The sequence below is a fragment of the Myodes glareolus genome, chromosome 2 (genome assembly GCF_982192425.1).
Source record: "Myodes glareolus chromosome 2, mMyoGla1.1, whole genome shotgun sequence".
Classification (NCBI taxonomy): domain Eukaryota; kingdom Metazoa; phylum Chordata; class Mammalia; order Rodentia; family Cricetidae; genus Myodes; species Myodes glareolus.
The window spans coordinates 64,912,339-64,935,614 of record NC_142027.1 but is presented as its reverse complement, the minus strand read 5'-3'; the positions used below and the strand labels follow the sequence as shown (position 1 = coordinate 64,935,614).

The 23,276-nt window shown below is 39.0% G+C and overlaps 1 protein-coding gene across 1 annotated transcript in view; it reads right to left on the bottom strand.

The window, feature by feature from the left end:
- Positions 1-23,276, bottom strand: part of LOC125413061 (protein mono-ADP-ribosyltransferase PARP14) — a 651,703-nt gene that overhangs the window by 394,224 nt on the left and 234,203 nt on the right. The window lies entirely within an intron of this gene.

Here is a 23,276-nt window from a genome sequence, read left to right as displayed (position 1 = left end):
TGCCCTCTTCTGTCATGTAGGCATATATGCTGGCAGAATACTGCATATTTAATAAATAAATAAAACCTTAATTTTTTTTCTTTCTATCCATAGTCAAAAGGTGATTTCCAAGTCTGTTAGTCTTTCCTATGTGGGTGCATATCTTGTGGGTTTTGTCTTGTTTTGTTTTGTTTTTCTAAGGCATTTAATTCTTAATTTACCTGTGAGTTATTTTGCAGAGAATGGTGAAAAGTGTGGATTTTTAATGTATATATCCTCCATATTTATACAACTCCAAATTTGCATCATAACCCCTTTGGAATCTAGAATACTAATTTGATAATCTTTCCCATTTATTTTTCCATACAAAAATGAAAATTACATTAATTCCAAAAAGTGTTTCATTCTCAACTCCATAGTAAACTATGCTGAGTGTGGGTAGGTGGGCATGATCCTGGAAATCTCAGTCTACATTGATTTTGATGTCTCTATGAGAAAAATATTGTACATTTTCCATGTCACCGTCCCCCAAAAGAGTCCAGAATTTTGGCCCTTGTTTCTCGGGATATCTGAGGATTCTGTTCTATTGTCTGTGACTGCCCAGAGTTTTCAGACTCATTTGTCTCTAGAATTTCACAGATGTCAGCGAGGACTTTGCAACTCTCCCCCTACAGTCTAAGCAGCAAGCTTCCAGGGACACACTGCCTGGGATGAATCAGCAGAGGGCCTGGACTCAGCTGTTTTCAAGCTTCTCCAGAGCTAGAGACTTGTTCCTCTGATTCTTGGTGACTGACTCAGTTGCTCTCCTCTGCCTCAAAACTCCCTACTTTCTCTATTTTGTTGAGATTTGTTGGTATCTGTAGGTGGGAATAATGACTGGCCATAGCTCATCCACTCCACTGAGAAATAGTGTTTCATTCTACTTAAATGTTTTCATTTACCTTCCTTAAAATTGCTTTTACCACCTGTAATGATCTGTCCTGTCCCTTTAAGCAACAAGTCCTACCCACTCCCTCCCCATCTGCTGAGGCAAGCAGATCTTTTTTCCTGCTTGCAGCCTGAGTCTCTTCATTTTTTCTGTCTCTCTCTTGAAGAGGAAGCTTCTTCCTCTCCCCAGTTCTCCCCTTCCCCCTTCTGACTGAAATATATCTCTATATATCTAGAAAACCTAACATGACTACACATTTGACTATTAAAGATGATTATTTTAATCTATATTTCTTAATTATAAGTTACATTTTAAATGAGCTGGACAAACTCAATACCTTAATCAAGATCCGAAATACATATACACAGTACAGCAAAATTGACCTTAAATTTGTCTCAATAAACCAAGATCCATACCAAGGCAAATCTCTACAGCATATCCCCCTTATATATAAACAAACATTTATAAACAATATTTTGGAATTTGGGTGTAGTTCTCTCCAAAATGCTTCCTGCATTTTATTGGGTGGACTATTCTTTGGGGGTTTTCATGGGGACCTTTCAGGGTGTCTTGGTCCATCAAACCACATTAGTCTGGAATTAACACACAGGTTCTCATCTCCTGTGGAAGCAAAAGCAGAACCTCTTTACAAAGCAAAATATCCTTTAACCTACATTTTGAAATTAAGATACCTTTAAGAACTATATGTTGGTTTAGCATAGCAGTCCATAAAATAAAATGTCTCTTTGTACTTAGTTCCTTCACAGGCAAAAACATTCAAAAAATCACAATAATATACAAAATCCAGATTTTCTTTGTATATTCCATCTTCATGTGGCTTATTTTTATTACTCTATTATAACACGAGGGGCCGGCTTGTTGGGGTTTCTGTCCCTCCCAGTACCCCACAACCAGCAAGCCACAAAGAAAATCAATCACACAGAGATCTCTATAAGATTATAAACTGACTGACCCATTAGGTCAGGCTACTTATTAGTTCTTATAACTTATGTTACCACATTATCCTTATCTACGTTAGCCACGTGGCTCAATACCTTTCTCAGCTGGGCAGCTTACATCTTTCCTCTCTGGTGATCTGGGCAGAACTGGTGGAGGGAGCTTCCTGCTTCCTAGAATACTCCTGTTCTCATTGCCCTGCCTCTACTTCCTGTCTGGTTGACCCACATATACTTCCTGCCTGGCCAATCAGCGTTTTATTAAAATACATGATTGACAGAATACAGACAATTCTCCCGCACCACTCTATTACTTTTTCTACAAGTTTAATATTTATTATCTTTACTCTTTTAAACTAAGATTGTCTGTACTCTTAAGATTGTGTCTTACATTCACTGTCTCATTACCCTTTTTCTTCTCTCTCTCCCAAGTCCATGTACATTTCTTAAACATGCTGTGACTCATTTAGCATTCTTTTATATCTGAAACTGTCCTGTTGTGTTTCTGTAATCCTTTTCTGTCCTGGAGAGCTTTTGAAATGATAAGCATCTTAGTTGCAGTAGCCCTGGGTGCTGGCTCTGCCTCTCTGCTTTTCAAAATGGTGGAGGTACCATTAACAAAAGCTCTGGGACTTCCAGGTAGGAACTGTACTCACCACGTTAACTCTGAGAAGGTGCATGCAGCACATAAACCCTTTTACATGCAGAACACTGCACAACCTGGAAACTTCTCTGTGTATGGTGGCAGGATTTGACCATGCTCTTCTACCTGTGCACTTCCTAGCAGAACTGATCCCATTGTCTGCCCAGATGGGGGACACTGAGCAGTGGGCAGTCAAAACCACTTTCTTCCTGACCCCAAGTGGGCACACAAGCACTTGGCCCCACAAACGCCATTCAAGTGCTTGGCCTCCTGAAAAAGCCAGAGCGGTTTGTGCTGTCATTTTGAAACCATGCTATTTTTTTTCTTTTGCTATTGCTACTGAATCAGGAAGACCTCTCTTAAAGGAGCTGCATCATGCCACCAGCAAAATGCCGACTACCAACAAGCCATGTTTACTTCTGTTCATTTGTGTCTAAAATTAATTTTTAAGCTTTATTGGGTTTTAAGTGGATATAGTTGACACATGTTGGCACACCAATTTGTTAGAGGAGGCCATTTGTTTGTCCTGATTGCCCAGAACCAAAATAACCAAACAGAAACTGTATAGATTAAATCACTACTTGGCCCATTAGTGCTAGTTTCTTATTGGCTAACTCTTCCATTATAATTTAACCCACATTTAGTAATCTGTGTATTGCCATGTGGTTGTGGCTTACCAGGTAAAATTTCATCTGGTTCCCATGGGGCTACATGGCTTCTCTTGACTCTGCCTTTTTTTTCTCCCTGGCCTTCAATTTAGTTTTCCTCGCCTATCTCTATTCTGCCTGCTCAGTTCCAAGACAGCTTTTATTATCCAATGGTATTCACAGCATACAGAGGGGAATACCACATCAGGCATCTATACTAGTCAAGTATGTAATCATGTTAGTTATGTTTTCTAGATGTAGAGATATATTTCAGATGGCTGGGTATTCTTCAGACTTTTCAAAGACTGCAGAATATGGCATTTAAAATGATTTAAGACTTTAGGACTTTTCATGAAATAAGACACATCTGCACCTGACAGCACCAATCTACTTCAAGAGGACGATTGACATTGAAGAAGTTACTTATGAAGTTTGAAAGACATTTGGGTAAGAAACTGTTCTTGCCTGCACTGCTTGATGTTATTCTGTATAAACTGGCCATGGAGGGCCCACAGAAAAATGACTGCTGAACTTGCCTAAAGAAGGTGAGACAGTCCTTCAGGGTTCCAGTTTCATGAAAGAGTCTGCAAGACATTCTACAAAACACAGAAGAAAGTGACTGACAAACTGCTAATAAAGACAGAACTGTCATTGAAATTTCCTGCTTCATGCCAAAGCCTGCTGGATACTATGGGCCTGTGGGCTAAAGATGGAAGCCCAATGTTACAGAAGAACTTTGGTGACTGTCCAGGCAGTAAGATGTCTCTGTCAATAGTAGAGTTTTGGAAGTTGCTTACAATTTACTTTTTGTTAACTTATATAATGTAATATACTTCAGGTGTCTTTGATGTAGTTGAAAAATAGTTATAATTTTAGTTGACCTTGGTTATGATACAAGATAAAGTAGCTATAAATATTGTAACTTTAATTCTTGCTTGATAACTGTTTTGTTGTATGTAATCTTGCTATATTAAAGTTAAACTTTCCTTTTTATTTACATGGAAAAAGGTAGGTGACGTGTGATTCCCCTCTGTAGGCTATGAATACCATTGGTAAATAAAGAAGTTGGTTTAGGCCAATTGTTCATGCTTATTATTGACTAGCGCTTATATCTTAAATTAGCCCATTTCTATTGATTTGTATATCGACATGTGGTTGTGGCCTAATGGTAAGGTTCCATCCTGTATCTGGTATCTGTCTCCTGTGGCAGCAACATGGCTTCTCCCTGACTCTGCCTACTCTCTCCTCCTCTATCTGCTTGCAATTCCCATCTTGCCCTTTTCTGTGCTGCAATAGGCCCAAAGTAGCTTCTTTACTAACCAATGGAATTCACAGTATGCAGAGGGGAAACCCATATCAGTGGTGGTGCATGCCTTTAATCCCAGCACTTGGGAGGCAGAGGCTGGCTGATCTATGTGAGTTCAAGGCCAGTCTAGTCTACAAAAGGAGTTTGAGGACAGCCAGGGCTGTTACACAGAGAAACCCAGTTTCTAAAAACAATTACTTTTACTTTTATGTATACAATTGTATTTCCTGCATATGTCTGTCCACCTTACACATGCCCAAGGAGACCAGAAAAGGGTATCAAGTCCATTGTGACTGGAGTATAGACAATAATGGGCTGATATATGGGGGCTGGGACTTGAACATCAGTCTTCAGGAAGGACAGCCAGTGTTTTAAGCACTGAGTCATTTCACCAGTCCCTTCATTTACCTTCTTATATTTTAATTATACAAGTTCTTATTTCTTTTTTTTTCTTTTTCAAAGTTTATTAAAATATGAAAGTTTCCATTTCCGCCCCTCCTCCCAACACCCTCCCACTCCCCCCTCCCCCTCCTCCTCCCTCTCTATCCCTAAGAGCAGTCAGGGCTTCCAGCCCTGTGGGAAGTTCAAGTTCCTCCCCTCTCCCTCCAGGTCCAGGAAGGTGAGTATCCAAACAGACTGGATCCCAAAAATCCAGTATATGCAGAGGAAACAAGTCCCAGTGTCATTGTCAGTGGCTTTTCAGAAAGGCTCCGGGCCAGCCACATTCAGAGAATCCGGCCTCATTCAGAAAATCTGGTTGAATCACATGCTCGTTCAGTCCCAGTCCAAGTGGCCTTGGTGAACTCTCATTAGATCAATCCCCTTGTATCAGTGGGTGATCACACCCCTCGCCGTCCTGAGGTTGTTTTTCATGTTCTTCCTCCTTCTGCCCCTCATTTGGACCATGGGGGGCTCAGTCCGGTGCTCCAATGTGGGTCTCAGTCTGTATCGCCATCCATCATCGGATGAAGGATCTAAGGTGATAAGCAAAATCTTCATCAGTATGGTTATAGGCCAAGGCCGGTTCAGGCACCCTCTCCTCTGTCTAGAGAACAATCTGGGGATCTCTCCTTGGACCTGGGATCCCATTTATAATCAATTCTCTTGTAAACCCTAAAATGACTCCCTTAGTTGAGATATATTCTTCCCTGATCCAATATCCATCCTTCCTCCCTCCCCCCATCTCAGTACCCCGAGTTTTCCCCATTCCTCCCCTACTCCCTTCTCTCTAACCCTCTCCCCTTCCAACAACCCTCCCACCCACCCCCCCATGCACCCGAGGTTACCTGGGACTCTTGTCTATTTCCAATCTCCAGGAGGATAAGTACATGATTTTCTTCAGGTTCACCTTCTTATTTAGCTTCTCTAGGATCTCGAATAATAGGCTCAAAGACCTTTAATTATGGCTAGAATCCACTTATGAGTGAATACATACCATATTCCTCTTTTTGGGTCTGGCTTACCTCACTCAGTAAAGCGTTTTCTATTTCCATCCATTTGCATGCAAAATTCAAGATGTCATTGTTTTTTACCGCTGAGTAAAACTCTAGTGTATATATGTTCCACACCTTCTTTAACCCTTCTTCTATTGAGGAACACCTAGGTTGTTTCCATGTTCTGGCTATTACAAATAGTGCTGCTATGAACATAGTTGAACAAATGCTTTTGTAGTATGATAGGGCATCTCTTGGGTATATTCCCAAGAGTGGAATTGCTGGGTCCTGAGGGAGGTTGACTCCCAGTTTCCTGAGAAACCGCCACACTGATTTCCACAGTGGCTGTACAAGTTTGCATTCCCACCAACAATGGATGAGAGTTCCCCTCTCTCCACATCCTCTCCAGCATAGGTTATCATTGGTGTTTTTGACTTTAGCTAATATGACCGGTGTAAAATGGTATCTCATAGTTGTTTTGATTTGCATTTCCCTGATCGCTAAGGATGTTGAGCATGACCTTAAGTGTCTTTTGGCCATTCGGAGTTCTTCTGCTGAGAATTCTCTGTTCAGATCAGCACCTCATTTTTTAATTGGGTTAATTAGAGTTTTATTGTCTAGTTTCTTGAGTTCTTTGTATATTTTGGAGATCAGGCCTTTATCTGATGAGGGGTTGGTGAAGATCTTCTCCCAGTCAGAAGGTAGCCTTTTTGTCTTATTGACGGTGTCCTTTGCTTTACAGAAGCTTCTCAGTTTCAGGAGGTCCCATTTATTCATTGATTCTCTTATTGTCTGTGCTACTGGGGTTCTACCTAGGAAGTGGTCTCCTGTGCCTATGTCTTGTAGACTACTTCCCACTTTCTCTTCTATCTGGTTCAAAGTGGTCAGATTAATGTTGAGGTTTTTAATCCATTTGGACTTGATTTTTGTGCATAGTGATAGATATGGATCTACTTTCGTTCTTCTACAGGTTGACATCCAGTTATGCCAGCACCATTTGTTAAAGATGCTTTCCTTCTTCCATTGCATACCTTTAGTTCCCTTGTCGAAAATCAAGTGTTCATAGGTTTGTGGGTTAATATCTGGGTCTTCTATTCAATTCCATAGGTCGACTTCTCTGTTCTTATGCCAGTACCAAGCTGTTTTTAATACTGTAGCTCTGAAATAGAGTTTGAAGTCAGGAATGGTTATACTCCAGACGTTCCGTTATTATATAAGATTGTTTTTGCTATCCTGGGTTTTTTGTTTTTACATATATAATTAATTATTCTTCTCTCCAGGTCTGTGAAGAAGTTTGATGGGATTTTGATGGGGATTACATTGAATCTATAGATTGCTCTTGGTAGAATTGCCATTTTTACTATGTTGATCCTCCCAATCCACGAGCAAGGGAGATCTTTCCATTTTCTGGTATCCTCCTCAATTTCTTTCTTCAAAGACTTAAAGTTCTTGTCAAATAGGTCTTTCACGTCCTTGGTCAGAGTTATCCCAAGATATTTTATGCTATTTGTGGCTATTGTGAAAGGTTAAGTTTCTCTGATTTCCCTCCCTGCTTCTTTATCCTTTGTGTATAGGAGGGCAACTGATTTTTTGGAGTTGATCTTGTATCCTGCCACATTACTAAAGGTGTTTATCAGCTGTAGGAGTTTTTTGCTAGAGTTTTTGGGGTCGCTCATGTATACTATCATATCGTCTGCAAATAACGAAAGTTTAACTTCTTCCTTTCCAATTTGAATCCCCTTGATCCCCTTATGTTGTCTTATTGCTATTGCTAGAACTTCCAGCACTATATTGAAGAGGTATGGGGAGAGTGGACAGCCTTGTCTTGTTCCTGATTTCAATGGAATGGCTTTGAGTTTCTCTCTGTTCAGTTTGATGATAGCTGTCAGCTTGCTGTAAATAGCTTTTATTATATTTAGGTATGATCCTTGTATACCCAATCTCTCCAACACCTTTGTCATAAAGGGATGTTGGATTTTGTCAAATGCTTTTTCAGCATCTAATGAGATGATCATATGGTTTTTTTCTTTCAGTTTATTTATATGATGGATTACATTGATGGATTTGTGTATGTTGAACCAGCCCTGCATCTCTGGAATGAAGCCTATTTGATCATAATGGATAATTTTTCTAATGTGTTCTTGGAATCGGTTTGCCAGGATTTTGTTGAGAATTTTTGCGTCGATGTTCATGAGTGAGATTGGCCTGTAATTCTTTTCCTTGGTTGTGTCTTTATGTGGTTTTGGTATCAGGGTAACTGTAGCTTCATAAAAGGAGTTTGGCAATGACTCTTCTGTTTCTATATTGTGAAATACCTTAAGGAGTACAGGTATCAGGTCTTCTTGAAAGTTCTGGTAGAATTCTGCATTGAAACCATCTGGCCCTGGGCTTTTTTTGGTTGGGAGGTTTTTGTTAACCGCTTATAATTCTTGGCGACTAACAAGTCTATTTAGATTGTTCACCTGGTTTTGATTTAACTTTGGTATATAGTATTTATTTAAAAACCAATCCATTTCTCGTACATTTTCCAACTTTGTGGCATATAAACTTTCATAGTAAGATCTAATGATTCTCTGAATTTCCTCTATGTCTGTTGTTATGTCCCCCTTTTCATTTCTGATCTTATTAATTTGGGTGTTCTCTCTCTGCCGTTTGATTAGTTTGGCTAGGAGTTTGTCAATCTTGTTGATTTTCTCCAAGAACCAACTTTTTGTTTCGTTGATTTTTTGGATTGTTTTCTGTGTTGATTTCAGCCCTCAGTTTGATTATTTCCAATCTTCTACTCCTCCTGGGAGAGTCTGCTTCTTTTTTTTTCCAGAGCTTTCAGGTGTGCTGTTAAGTCTCCAATATGTTCTTCCCCCGTTTTCTTTAATTGGGCACTTAGTGCTATGAACTTTCCTCTTAGCACTGCTTTCATTGTGTCCCATAAATTTGAGTATGTTGTGTCTTTGTTTTCATTAAATTCAAGGAAGACTTTAACTTCTTTCTTTATTTCTTCCTTGACCCAGGGATGATTCAGTAGTTGACTGTTCAACTTCCACACATTTGTAGGCTTTCTGGTGTTTGAATTGTTATTGAATTCTAACTTTATTCCGTGGTTATCCGACAAGACACAGGTGGTTACTAATATTTTTTTGTATCTATGGAAGTTTGCTTTGTTTCCGAGTATGTGGTCAATTTTTGAGAAGGTTCCATGAGTTGCAGAGAAGAAGGTATATTTTTTTGTCTGTGTGGAATGCTCTATAGATGTCTGTTAAGTCCTTCTGATTCATTCCCTCTATTAATTCTCTTATTTCTCTGTTAGGTTTCTGTCTGATTGACCTGTCCATTGGTGAGAGAGGTGTTTTGAAGTCTCCTACTATTATTGTGTGTGGTTTGATGACTGCCTTGAGTTCTAAAAGTTTTTCTTTTACATAAGTGGGTGCTTTTATATTAGGGGCATAGATATTCAGGATAGAGACTTCCTCCTGATGAATCGTTCCTGTTATGAGTATAAAATGTCCATCTCCATCTCTTCTGATTGATTTTAGTTTGAAGTCAGTTTTGTTAGATATTAGAATGGCCACACCCGCTTTTTTCTTAGGTCTGTTTGCTTGGACAACCTTTTCCCAACCCTTTACTCTGAGTAGATGTTTATCTTTGTGGTTGAGGTGTGTTTCTTGTAAACAGCAGAGTGTTGGATCCTGTTTTTGTATCCAATCTCTTTGTCTGTGCCTTTTTATAGGTGAATTGAGACCATTAATATTAAGTGATATTAATGACCAGTGGTTGTTGATTCCGGTTATTATTTTTTGTGTGTGTGTGTGTAGTAGAGTTTGTGTGTTTCTCTTCTTTGAGTTGTGGTTGTGAAGGGTCGCTAAATGTCTGGGTTATTGTAGGCAGTGATGGCAATGTTGGATTCCTTGGGTTGAGATTTTCCTTCTATTACTTTCTGTAAGGCTGGATTTGTGACTACGAATTGTTTAAATTTATTTTCATCCTGGAATATTTTGTTTTCTCCGTTGATAGTTAATGATAGCTTGGTTGGGTATAGTAGTCTGGGTTTGCATCCATGGTCTCTTAGTTTCTGCAGTACCTCTATCCAGGATCTTCTGGCTTTCATGGTTTCCATAGAGAAGTCCGGTGTAAGCCTGATAGGTTTACTTTTATAAGTTACTTGACCTTTTTCCTTTGCAGCTCTTAAAATTCTTTCTTTAATCTGTATGTTTTGTGTTTTGATTATTATATGGCGAGGAGATGTTTTTTTCTGATCCAGTCTATTGGGTGTTCTGTATGCTTCTTGAACCTTCATAGGAATATCGTTCTTTAGGTTGGGAAAGTTTTCTTCTATAATTTTGTTGAATATATTTTCTGGGCCTTTGATCTGCAGTTCTTTTCCTTCTTCAATCCCTATTATTCTTAGATTTGGTTTTTTTATTGTGTCCCAGATTTCCTGAATGTTTTGTGAAGAGAATTTGTTGGATTTGCCGTTTTCTTTGATCAGAGCATTTATTTTCTCCATGGTATCTTCAGAATCTGAGATTCGTTCTTCTATCTCTTGTATTCTATTGGTTATGCTTGATTCTGTAGTCTCCGTTTGTTTACCTAGGTTTTCCATATCCAGCCAGTTCTCAGTTTGTGTTTTCTTCATTGCCTCCATTTCAGTTTTCAATTCTTGAACTGTTTCCTTTACCTGTTTGATTGTTTTTTCTTGGTTTCTCAGGGTATCATTCACGGATTTATTTATTTCTTCAAACTTTTTGTTATATTTCTCATCTATTTCTATACTAATTTCTTCAAACTTTTTGTTATATTTCTCATCCAATTCTTAGAGGGAGTTATTCATATCCCGTTTAAGGAACTCTATTGCTTTCATAATGGCACTTTTTTCCACTTCTTCTGGGTTAAGGTATTTAAGCTCTTCTATTGTAGGGTCCTTGGGATCTGGTGTTTTCATGTTGTTTTTCAGATTGTTGGATGAGGTCTTGCCTTGGCGTCTGCCCATCTCTTACTTCAAATGCTCTCTATTGAAACTTCTGGTACTGGGTCAGGTTCCCTTCTTGGGCAGGGACTTCACTGACAGAATGCCCACCTTTCCTCAGGCAGGCTATTGAAGCACAGACCCTCCCTCTTTCCGGGATGCGCTTTCAATGCAGGTCCAGCTTGCAAGGCAGGTGAGCTGGGGAAATTTTATGGCCCCAGGGGGAAGGGAGAAATATAGGAATTCGTACCTGGATGGGAGCTGGGATGGCAGGCGGGAGGGGGGAGCCAGCACTGCAGGGTGACCTGGGTGTCTATGGGGTCGGGGAATGCCCGAGCTCCTCCTCACCGGGACCCTCACAAGTTCTTATTTCTGTTTGACATATTTCTCTGAAAAATTTTCTCTGAGTTATAAAACCTAGTTAAATACATCACACCCTCTACTTCTCTTTTAAGACTCGTGTTTTGTTCCATTATATGACCATCTAATGCCTTTCTCCCTTGGTAGACAATGAGTTCCTTAGGGGAGGGGACTTTTTCTGTCATTTTCCACATCCTAGGCACTGAATACAATGTCATCTACATGGTGATAGTGCTTGGTAAATGAATGATATTCGGATCATTTCAAAGTCGTTTGGTTTTCAATGTTCCTCATGCATTTTAGGTTGTGTCTTTCCAGGCAGGTGAGATGCTTCATGGTGCTTTCTGCCAAGCCTGACACCCCAAGCTACTTTAGGCTCTGCCACTTGTTCTCTGGTCCCCTCATGTTTACTGTGGAACCTGCTCACACAATACAAATGATAAATAAGTGTAATAAAACTTTATTGTGTCTTGTATTATATTCCTTGCCTTTGTTTTAGTAAATTTAATCTGTTCTCATCATTTCCTTTTCCTTACATATTTAATGACCATTAATATAAATTTTATCATTTTTAAATTTAGAAATGTTCTCACATTTCATTGACACGCTTCATTTACCTTTTGCCTCTTAGTCTGTCCTCTCTGTCTTTCTGTGTCTTTCATCAGGATCTGCTTGGGTTGTAGCCATACTAACCTGAGAGGTGAAGCAAGATCCACACTATCACCTAGCTGTTCAAGGGAAGTAGGATAGCAAGAACTTTCAAAGTGAAAACTCAGCTTCTAAAGTATATATGTATCACTTAAAGTTTTCAATGCAAATTTTGGGGGATGCTTTTAAAGACACAGTACAGCTCTCACCACATACAGAATGAAAGAGTTTGTTCTGGAGCTAAATATGAGTGATGATAGTCCAGAAAAAAGGATTAAGATTACTCAACATACTGTTTTCCAATGTGACAACAGTGTATAAAGTTTGTATACAGAAAAAAGAAAATTGTAAATCAAGTGACTTTAAAAATACAGTGGGCACATGTCTTTAATCCTAGCACTCAGGAGGCAGAGGCAGGATGAACTCTGTGAATTCAAGGCCAGCCTGGTCTACAAGAGCTAGTTCCAGGACAGGCATCAAAGATACACAGAGAAACCCTGACTCACCCATCCTTTATGTCTCTCTCAGTCTTTTTCTTTCTTGGGATATGGTCTTGCTTTGTAGCACTATATGTCCTGGAACTAATTATGTAGACCAGGATAGCCTAGAACTCGTAGAGATCCAGGTTCCTCTCCTTCTCTAGTCTGGGATAAAGTCTGCACCATTATACCTGGCTGATTATTGTCATTTTAGGTCACTAAATTGGAGTAGCTGTTAAAAGAGAAAGGTAGCTACAATAACTATATGAAAAATTAGGTCACTGCCTTGTTTAAAACAAGAGTCATTCTTACTAAAGCTTCTTTATGCAAATGCATTTGAGTCACTGACACACTGTTAGATTTAAGAAAACAGTTGATAAGTAGAAGGGAGAATTAATTTTCTTTAATTGAGGCATATCACTGACTCAGAGAGACAGAAAAGATTTCCCAAAAATCTTTCATGGAGTAAAGATTTTATAAGATGGTTTCTGGCTGTTGATAGCTAGAGTGTCCATATGTCACGAATAACTGACTTGAGTCTGCAAAGGTGTTGTTGATTCCTCCAAAGAGGCACAGCACAGGCAGTTGGACTGTGAGAGACACACAGCTTGAGCAGTTGGTACCTATTCAAAGTTATTGACTTGGCCTCTATGCACGTAATTAAAAGATACTCGAAAATGTCAACCCCACTTACATTCATTGCAAATCAGTTTCCCTGAGGACAGGACTCTAACATGAAGTTCAGTGTGCAGGAAGTATATCAGGAAGTAACTTTGAGGTGACTACCAGTAGAAAGGAGACACAGAAGTTAAATCAGGCAAAGAAGTCATTGCAATGCTGGTGCAAGAGCAGCCTCATTTAATTACTAGGGAATTCACAGGCAAAAATGACTCATCAGAGTTATACAAGAAATACTGAGACTTTATGTTACTTTTATTTGAGACACAGTTTTTCTGCAGTATAGTCCTGGTTATTCAGGAACTCACTCTGTAGACCAGGATGACCTTGAACTCACAGAGGTCAGCCTGTCTTTTCCTCTCAAGTGCTGGGATTAAAGGCATGCACCACCAACATGCCAGACTTTATGTTACTTTTTCATTTCATTATTGCTTGTTTGTTTCCTTATTGATACAAGGTCTCACTATGAAATCCCAGGCTGGCTACACAACTGACAATGTTCCTGCTTTAGCCTCCCATATGCTGAGATTTCAGACACGTGAGGCTGAGTCTTTGTGCTACCCTAAGTTGCCTTAGGAAAGGCAAGACCTTGGACAAAGTGGTTTGTTCATCTAAGGCAATCCATAATTGAGCAAATCGGTTACTGCAGTTGAGGCCAGACATCCTCCGTAAAGGGCCTCTACATGGTGCCTCCATCACTGGCTAAAAACTTCAAAGGAAATGAAAACTTTTGGCTAATTATGACAAATTCATTTGGTTCCTAAGGTATGTCTTTTACTCTTCAGTTGAAAATGAAGATGACTGGTTTCAAGAGCTATGAGAAAAAGGACTCAATTAAATGCCTGGTTGCCTGAGTTTTAGAGTGGGTTCCCCCACCCAGGTGTTTTTAATACTGTACAGTGATTATAGATGAATAACTTAATTGCTGTCATCAGTAGATAATAGAGTTTCAGTATTAAAAATCCATTTAGAAACTTGCCTTTAGTTTAAATGAAAAAATTTGTTTCATTTTTTAATTGTTTTTTTCCCTTCTCTCAACACCTCTTAGATCCTCCTCACCTCTGTAACTTTATGTCTCCCCTCTCTCAAAAAAATCCAAGAAATACACAAAAAATAAAAATCAAACTAAACAAGGAAAAGATAAATTAGGTGGGTGAGGAGGGAGTAAAAAGGAATCAAGTTTACCTCAGAAAATAAATTCTCATGACAATGGAGGCTTCTAACCTTAAGCAAAAGACACAGCCAAGAGGACGTGAGTTCTCTCATTCTACCATAATGGTTCTGGGTACTTGTTCTGGAATCAGGTGTGGCAACTAGTATATTTATTGACTGAGATCTCTCATTCATCCTGTTTCATTTTTTTAAATTTCTTAAATCAAATTAAATTCTTGATGAGTGGAACCCAGTGGTTCACACCTTTAAACCCAGTACTCAGGAGGCAGAGGCAGGAGGATCTTTGAGTTTCAGGCCAGCCTGAAACTGCTTCAGGCTAGTTAGAACTACTTAGAGAGACCCTGTCTCAAAAAGTAGATAAATAAGTAAAACAAAATAAATTTTTAATGAAGACAGAATGTGTTTCAATCCCCTTAAACTTCCTTTTATTTGCACTAATAATGTTTTCCCTGCTATTCTTATATTTAAAGAAACAATTATCTACAAAGACCAAAGAGAAAAACAGTTAACTTATAGACTCCCATAATGAACAGCAGGCATGTGACAGCCATCAGTTTTCCAGAATCTTTTCCCTTTCTTCTATTAGAATCATCCTGAATTTTCTTTGGAAAAAAGCCAATGACAACTGAGATAATGATCACCTCTAGAAAATGACCTGTCTTAGCCCTCAGTGTATTGGGAGTTTATTCTTGATTGCAACAATAACCTACACTTTTCCAATGAAAACGACTCTGGTGGCTTTTCAGTGCACCTTGTTCCCAAGTGTCCCACTTTGATGATATATATATATATATATATATATATATATATATATATATGTATAATTGATGAGGGATTCTCCTCTGTATGAAGTGAATTCCATTGGTTAATAAAGAATTTGTCTTAGGCCTGGCAGGGCAGAATTGAGGTAGATGGGAAAAACTAAACTGAATGCTGGGAGAAAGAAGGCAGAGTTAGAGAGAAGCCATGGAGCTGTCGCCAAAGACAGATACTGGAACCTTTACAGCAGACCACAAACCATATTGTAAAATAGAAAAAAACAGAAATGGGTTAATTTAAGATATGAGCTAGCAAGAAAGATGCTTAAGCTATTGGCCAAACAATATTGTAAACAATATGGTTTCTGTGTGATTATTTTAGGGCTGAGTAGCAAACAAGTGGCTTCTAGCCAACAAATTGGTGCACCAACATAGCTGACTACATCCACATAAAACCTGAGAAAGATTAAAAAAGAATTCTAAGCACACACACACAAAAATACAGAATTTAACACAATTTTTTTTCTCTGTTTGCTGGCAGCATGCTGAAATTCCTTTAAGAGAGTTCTTCCTGATTCAGATGAGATATCAAAAGAAAAAAAAAGCACACACTTTCAAAATGGCGACTTCCTGAACTGTGATGTCAGCACAAACTCTGGCTCTTTCAGGAGACCAAGAATTTAAATGAGATTTGAGCAACATGATACAACTTCCTAAATTGCAATGCAAACCTGGTGTGACCTGACCCTGTATCTGGGATAGAGAGAATGGTTCTTAGAGGCAATGAATGGACCTCTGATATGTTGGATTAGGTGGAACCAAAGGCAAAGCAGCCTTAGTCCCAGTAATGGAGCTTAGCATTATAAGAAGTGCTTATGGACAGGAAAGGATTTTTGGATAAACAATAGGACAGATTCAGAGATAAAAGAGTTCTAAACGAGATGCAGTGTGTTTTTAAAAAATGTACACAAGGAGGGGATCAGAGAAAAAATAGAGAGCAAAATAAAAATCAATAAAAAATTGTACGTAGGCTTGGGAGAGAGAAGAAAAAGAGTAAAGAGACAGTAAATTCAATATAAAAGAGTATAGACAGTCATAGTTTAAAAAGTAATGATAATAATATAAATATTTGAACTTGTAGAAAAAGTAATAGAGTAAGAAAATTAAGTCACATAAAGGTGGAATATGCAAAGAGAGCCTGGATTATGTATACTATTGTGTTTTTTTATTTTTTGCCTGTGAAGGAGCTAAGTACAAAGAGACATTTCATTGTATGGACTGCTAAGCTAAACCAGCATATATATCTTAAAGGTATCTTGATTTCAAAATGTAGGTATAAGGATATGTTGCTTTGTAAAAGAGGTTCTGCTTTTGTTTCCATAGAAGATGAGAATCTGTGGAATCCTTCCAGACTAATGTGGTTCGATGGACCAAGATACCCCAAAAGGCCACCGTGAACACCCCCAAAAATAAATTAGCCCAACAAATATAGGAAGTAGTTTGGAGGGAACTATACCTAAATTCCCAAATATTGATCATAAATGTTTGTTTACAGTGAAAGGAGGATATGCTATAGAGATTTGCCTTGGTATGGATCTTGGTTTATTGATACAAACTTAAGGTCCATTTTGTTATAATGTGTATATATATATATATATATATATATATATATATATATATATATATATTTCTGATAAGGTATAGTGATTGTGCGGTTCATTTAAAAATGTAATGTATAATATAGGTTAATAGATAATCATCTAAAATACTCAAGCTTGAAGTCATGTTTGTTAAGTTTTCTAGATATATAGAAATATATTTTAGTTAGATAATTTGTAAATCCATTCAAGATATATGGAATATGGCATTGAAAATATTTTAAGAACTTAGTACTTTTTGTGCCAATGAGACACATCTGTTCCTGGCAGCAATCTCCTTCATGAGGATAATAGGCAACAAAGAGGCTCCTTATGGAGTTTGTTAGCCAGTTGGACAAGAGAATGCTCTTGCCTGGACTGCATAATAGTATGCTGTATGAACTGGACATTTAGGATGCACAGAGAGATGACTGCTAAACTTTCCCGAAGGTGAGTTGATCCTCTGGGGTTGCTGCTTCATGAAAGAGTCGTCTGGACATTCTGAGGACACAGAAGAAAGAAACTGATGGACTTTTCCATTACAAGGAAGAACAGATTTCAAATTTTCTGCTTCATAGTCTACAGGATACTATGGATCTGTAGGCTGAAAATGGATGCTCCAACGTTACAGAAGAACTTTGGGTGACTGTCCAGGCAGCAAGATGTCTCTGTCATTTCTAGAGTTTGGGAAGTTGCTTACCATGTACTTCTTGTATACTTAGGTAATATAGTATCATTCTGGGGTCTTAGATGGAGTTGAATAATAGATAGTTATAACTGTAGTTTTCCTTGGTTATGATGAAAGATAAAGTAGATATAAATACTGTATAACTGTTATATGTAATTTTACTATGTTAAAGTTAAAACCCTACGTTTTGTTTAAACAGAAAAGGAGATGTGGCATGGGATTCCCCTCTGTATTCTGTGAATACCATTGGTTAATAAAGAATTGGTCTTGAGCCTGGCACGACAGAATAGAGGTAGGCAGGGAAAACTAAACTAGATGACAGGAGAAAGAAGGTGGAGTTTGAGAGAAGCTTTGAAACAGTCAGAGACAGACACACTGGAACCTTGCCATTAGGTCATGAGCATTGTGGTAAAATAAAATAATAGAAATGGGTTAATTTAAGATATGAGTTAGCAAAAAAGTTGCTTAAGTTATTGGCTAAATAGTATTGTAAATAATATGGTTTCTGAGTGATTATTGCAGGGCTGAGCAGCCAGGAACAAACAAGTGGCCTCTGACTAAATATTATCACTGGATATTCTTGCCTGAAATGGATCTGAAGGGGATAGCAGCTGACATTCATCATGTAAAGCTCAAAGACAAAAGAAAACACCACGGAACAACCAAGAAACTCAAGGTCTAGGGCAGTGGTTCTCAACCTTCTCAAGACTGTGACACCGTAATGCAGTTCCCCATGCTGTGGTGACTCCCAACTATAAAATTATCTTTATTCCTACTTCATGATAGTAATTTTGCTACTTTTATGAATTGTAATATAAATATCTGCCTTTTCTGATGATCTTAGGTGACACTTGTGAAAGAAGTCAGGACCCACAGGTTGAGAACCACTGGTCTAGATAATGCCATTTAATCACCTGGATCCAGCTACACCTGAAGTAGGGATTGCCTGGACCATATTGTAATAGGAGTCAATAGATTCCAGCTTTTTATATAAACTAGTTAAATTTATATATTTTATTTTATAAATTGCATTATATTGTTGGCAAAAGCCTTAACAAATGAAATTACTGTCTTCATCATGGTTAATTGTGCATGTGCAGCTCTTATGTGCCCTGGGTGTTGTAACATGTCAGGAAGAGCTGTCAGAAAGATGACTAAGAGAAATGAAGCCATCACCACCAAGCAGAGATGCCTATAATGAAGTCTATAGCTGAACCCAACATATCAGCACTAGAAAGGTTTATAGTATTTCATAGATGAGCACTCTAAAAGATGAAAACAGCTACTAACAGACCAGCTGTGTTTTTCATTCTTACAATAGAGACAGAGAAACTATCAGAGGAAGAAAAAGTAATGGATGAACACAGATGTATAGACATACTATACAAACAGGTCTCAGAGCAGCAACTGAGAATCATAGACTCATGATTCAGCAACCGAGTCCCTAATCATGCTATTTTGAGAGGTACTTTAAACTTCAGGAGCTGTATGAGGTCGGCCACTGTTGTCAGGTCCGTAAGGGTATATCTTTGGCTTTCTGCTTTCCACACCCTTATCCACTGCAATGGATATTCTGCAGAATGAAATATTCTGCAATGCCTTTCCCACCATGAAGGTCCTAACCCTCTGAAACAATGAATAAAGTACTTTCTCCTTTAAGTTGCTTCTATCAGGCATTTGGTCTTATTGATACCAAAATCCAGCGTTGATTTGATAGTTTATAGCTACAACAGCCACTGAGAATTCATAATATTCAACAAAGATAATTAGACAATTGGCTAGAACTTCTGGCTCACTCCCCCTCCATACTTTCTCTTTTTCACCTTCTGTTCATTTGCTGGTGCAAATTCCAGGTGCCTTAGTTGGGGTTTCTATTGTTACAGTGAAGAACCATGACCAAAAAGCAAGTTGTGGAGGAAAGGGTTTATTTTGCTATCACTTTTATATTGCTGTTCACCACTGAAGTCGGGACAGGAATTCAAACAGGGCAGGATCCTGGAGGCCATGGAGGGATGCTGCTTACTGACTTGTTGCCTAAAGCTTGCTCAGCCTGGTTTCTTACAGATCCTAGGACCACCAGTCCAGGAGTGACACCACCCGCAATATTCTGGATCCTCCCCTATTGGCCACTAATTGAGAAAATGCCTTATAGTTGAATCTCATGGACGCATTTCCTTAGCTGAGGCTCATTCCTCAGTGATGACTCTAGCTCAAGTTGACACACAAAACCAGCACTATACCAGACATGGATTTGTTTTTCAGAAAAAATAATCAAATAAAAGGAAGGTATGTTTCCTGATTGTTGGACTTGACCGTGTGTCATGGAAAGTTGTCTTTGAAGTCCAGAAACTGACAGAAAAGTATAAACCCAGAGAACTATTCATATCTGAATATTCATATCTGAATATTTTATACATGATATTAAGCAGCCTTCTGATTATCAAATGAGCATTCTTTTAGACGATGACTGTCCCTGAGAGGCAAGAGCTGTCATGAGATGGCCCTTTCCTTCACACTGCCATAGAATACATTTAGCAGCTCATATTGGAAAAAGGACACCAGCTTTACTTATGTCCAACGCTGAAGAAGAATGTTCCCAGGGAGTTTCTATTATGTCACTGTTCACCTCACAAGCAATGATAATAGAGGATTTTAAGCAACATTTTCCTAAAGGAAAAACATTTTTCTCTACATGATCAAAAAAATGTGCGAGCTCGTCTTGATGATGTGATGAGCTTTGGCACAGGCTGTTAGGAGGAATCTAAACACCAGGTTGCATGGTCAGAACCTATTTGTGTTGCTTCCTAGATGTGATGGTTTGAAGAAGAATGGCCCCTATAGGCTCATGTATTTGGATGTTGGTACTCAGCTGGTAGAACTATGAGGGAAGGATGACGAGGTATGACCATGTTGTAGGGTGTGCGTCATTTGGTTTAATGAGCTCTGAGGTGTCAAAAGCCCCCTCTTTCCCAATGTTTCTCTCTGCCTCCTGTAATATCTCTCATTTACTGCTTCAGCTCCCCACTGTGACAGTCATGGACTCTAACCCTGAGTCATGGACTCTTGAACCCTGAACCCTATATTAATTGCTTTCTTTTATAAGTTTCTTTGGTCATGGTGTTTTGTCATGGCAATAAAAAGGTAATTAAAACACTAGTTATCCAAACTTCTCCTTAATTACTAAAGTTCCTCATTTTTAAAATAGGGAAATGAGAAATGAGTTAAGACCACAAACAGGATTTGAGAATGAAAGGACTCTGGTGGTTAATTTGGATTGTCAACTTTGACATGTCTGGGAAAGGAAGCCTTAATTGAAGAATTCTCTCCCCTAGATTGACCTTGCGGGCATGTCTGTGGGCTATTTTCTTGATTGCTAATTGATATAAGAAGCCTAGACCCCTGGGTGGTATTGTAGGGTCTGGGTATGAGAAGAGGTGAGAGTGGCAGGCCAGGGCACTGGCAGCACTGGGACACCACCAAAGGGGGAGTGAAATTAAGGGAAGGGAAGAAAATGAATGCCCTGGAGGAAATCTGGATCATTCCAAGAACACAAGCTAAAGGCCCAGCTAAAGGCTGAGGGAGGAATAGAACCTTTAAGAGACAGAGCTTATGGAAAGCAATTGCAGGGTATGGTCTCAGAGGGGAAGCTGAGACCCTTCTCTCTTCTATTTTGCACTTCTTGGCCCTGAGGAACAGGTTTGCTCCACCACACACTTAAGATAGATGTGCTGCTCAGCACAGGTCCAAGCAATAAGGTCAACTAATTGTGGACTGGATAGAACCCCCAAAGCTAGGAGAAAAAAAAACATTTTCCATTCATAAGACAATTGGTCTCAGGTATTTATTATAGTAACCAGAGATGACTGACCTAGGATTTAACATGTAAAGAAATTGAGGGAGAAGAAAATAAAGAAGAAAGATAGTTAAAAGGAGGCCTTTCTGGGTTCTGTCACTCACTACTAGACTCTGGGTAGACACAACCCTGGCTTCACTTAGAGTAAGTCCAAAAGATTGGAGTTAATTCAGGATGTTCAAGTTGCGAAGCTGCAAGTGTAGTGTGAGGGGGCCGGCTTGTTGGGGTATCTGTCCCGTCCAGTACCCCACAGCAGGCAGGCCCCAAAGAAAATCACACACAGGACTCCATAAGGTTATAAACTGATTGGCCCATTTGGTCAGGCTACTTATTAGTTTTTATAACTTATCTTAACCCATTATTTTGATCTATGTTAGCCACATGGGCTCAGTACCTTTCTCGGTATAACAGCTTACATGTTGCCTTTTCGATGGTCTGTACAGGAGTCGTAGAGAAACTTCCCTGCTTCCCAGAATTTTCCTGTTTTCATTGCTCCACCCCTACTTTCTGTCTGGCTTTCCTGCCTATACTGCCTGTCTGGCCAATCAACATTTTATTAAAATATGATTGACAAAATACAGACAATTCTCCCACATCATGCAAGCCTCTTCCAGTTACTAACAGGGAAGAAGTGTGTACCTTGATCATTCCTTTCTCCAAGACATCAATTGTTACTTTGAACTCAATTTGCCTTACATAATCAGTCCCTCCCTCTGTGAGGCTACAAAAAGAAGAGGAAGTAAGCACAGAAGGCATCAGTTACTGAAAGCAGCTCCTGATTTCTGAGCCATGAGAACAGCTGATAACACACAACCTCTCTCTCTGGATTCACTTCGTGACCAGTTGAACTTTCTTTTAACCATAATTACTTTTGTTATTGGTAGGAAAATGATAAGGTCATTGGAGATACTAACACGAGCTTGAGTGAAGGGATTTCATACTCAAAATCAAATGCATTACAGAAAAGCACCACCCCACCATGGGTGATGACCCCCAAAGCTACCTGACTCCCATCCCCACAACCCAGATCCTTTAATTCAACAAATATATTGTTGAAGTCTGGCATTGGTGGTGCACGCCCTTAACCCCAGCACTCAGGAGGAAGATGCAGGCAGATTTCTGTGAGTTAGAGGATAGCCTGGTCTACATAGTGAGTTTCTGGGATAGCCAGGGCTTGTTAGAAAAACTCTGTCTCAGAAAAACAAAAACAACTACATCAGAAACAAAAATGAACCACCAAATAAATTGCTTCTACTGTTCAATATTTGGTGTGTTGTTTAAATGTATTATCTGCCTTAAACCATCTGATCCTTAAAGCAAACCAACGAGTAGATCTTGCTTCTCTGTCTCATGGATTCGATGGATCTCAGAGGTAGGTGACCAAGCTACCTAGTGCTTGAGCTCTGGCCATCAGTCCCCAGAGCACTCAATCCCCTGTCCTATGGTCCCAGAAGAGCAAGGTCAGCGCTCATTCTCCTGAGATTTTCAGGAAGGTTGAACGATAGCAGTCTTCCTCCAGAGGCTGGAGAACAGCCTGACCTCAGCTCTGAGGTGATGCCCAGAGGGTGAAGCAGAAGCTGAGTCTCTGCTTGAACAAAGACATTTATGGAACCAGATGGTGGTGGTGCACTCCTTTAATCCCAGCACTTGGGAGGCAGAGGCAGATGGATCTCTGTGAGTTCAAAGGATAGCCTTGTCTACAGAATGAGTTCCAGGACAACCAGAGATATGTAGAGAAACCCTGTCTTGAAAAAAATAAAGATAAAAATGAAAATAAAAAACGAAAAGAGAGAGAAGAGAAAAAAGGAACGTTTTTCAAGCAATTTAAGGTTTTTTTGCACCATATTATTTTATTAAAAAAGAGTAAAAATGTATAAACACAGTGTGTCAATTAGAAATGTGAAAAAATACAGAATTTTGTGAGAATCTGTTCATTTTTTATCCCAGCAATTGTTAAGCAACCATTGAATAAAAGAGATCATGTGTTAGAAGATAGTTATAGCATCAAAATATTTTCAAAACTGAAAAATAGAAAAGGTGAAAAGTTCAGATGCTAACAAGAAACAATAAAATTGGCCACTTTGTCTGAATCATTTGATTCCTCCTACACACATGTAATCAGGGAATTACTCAGCTCACCTCAGCACAGT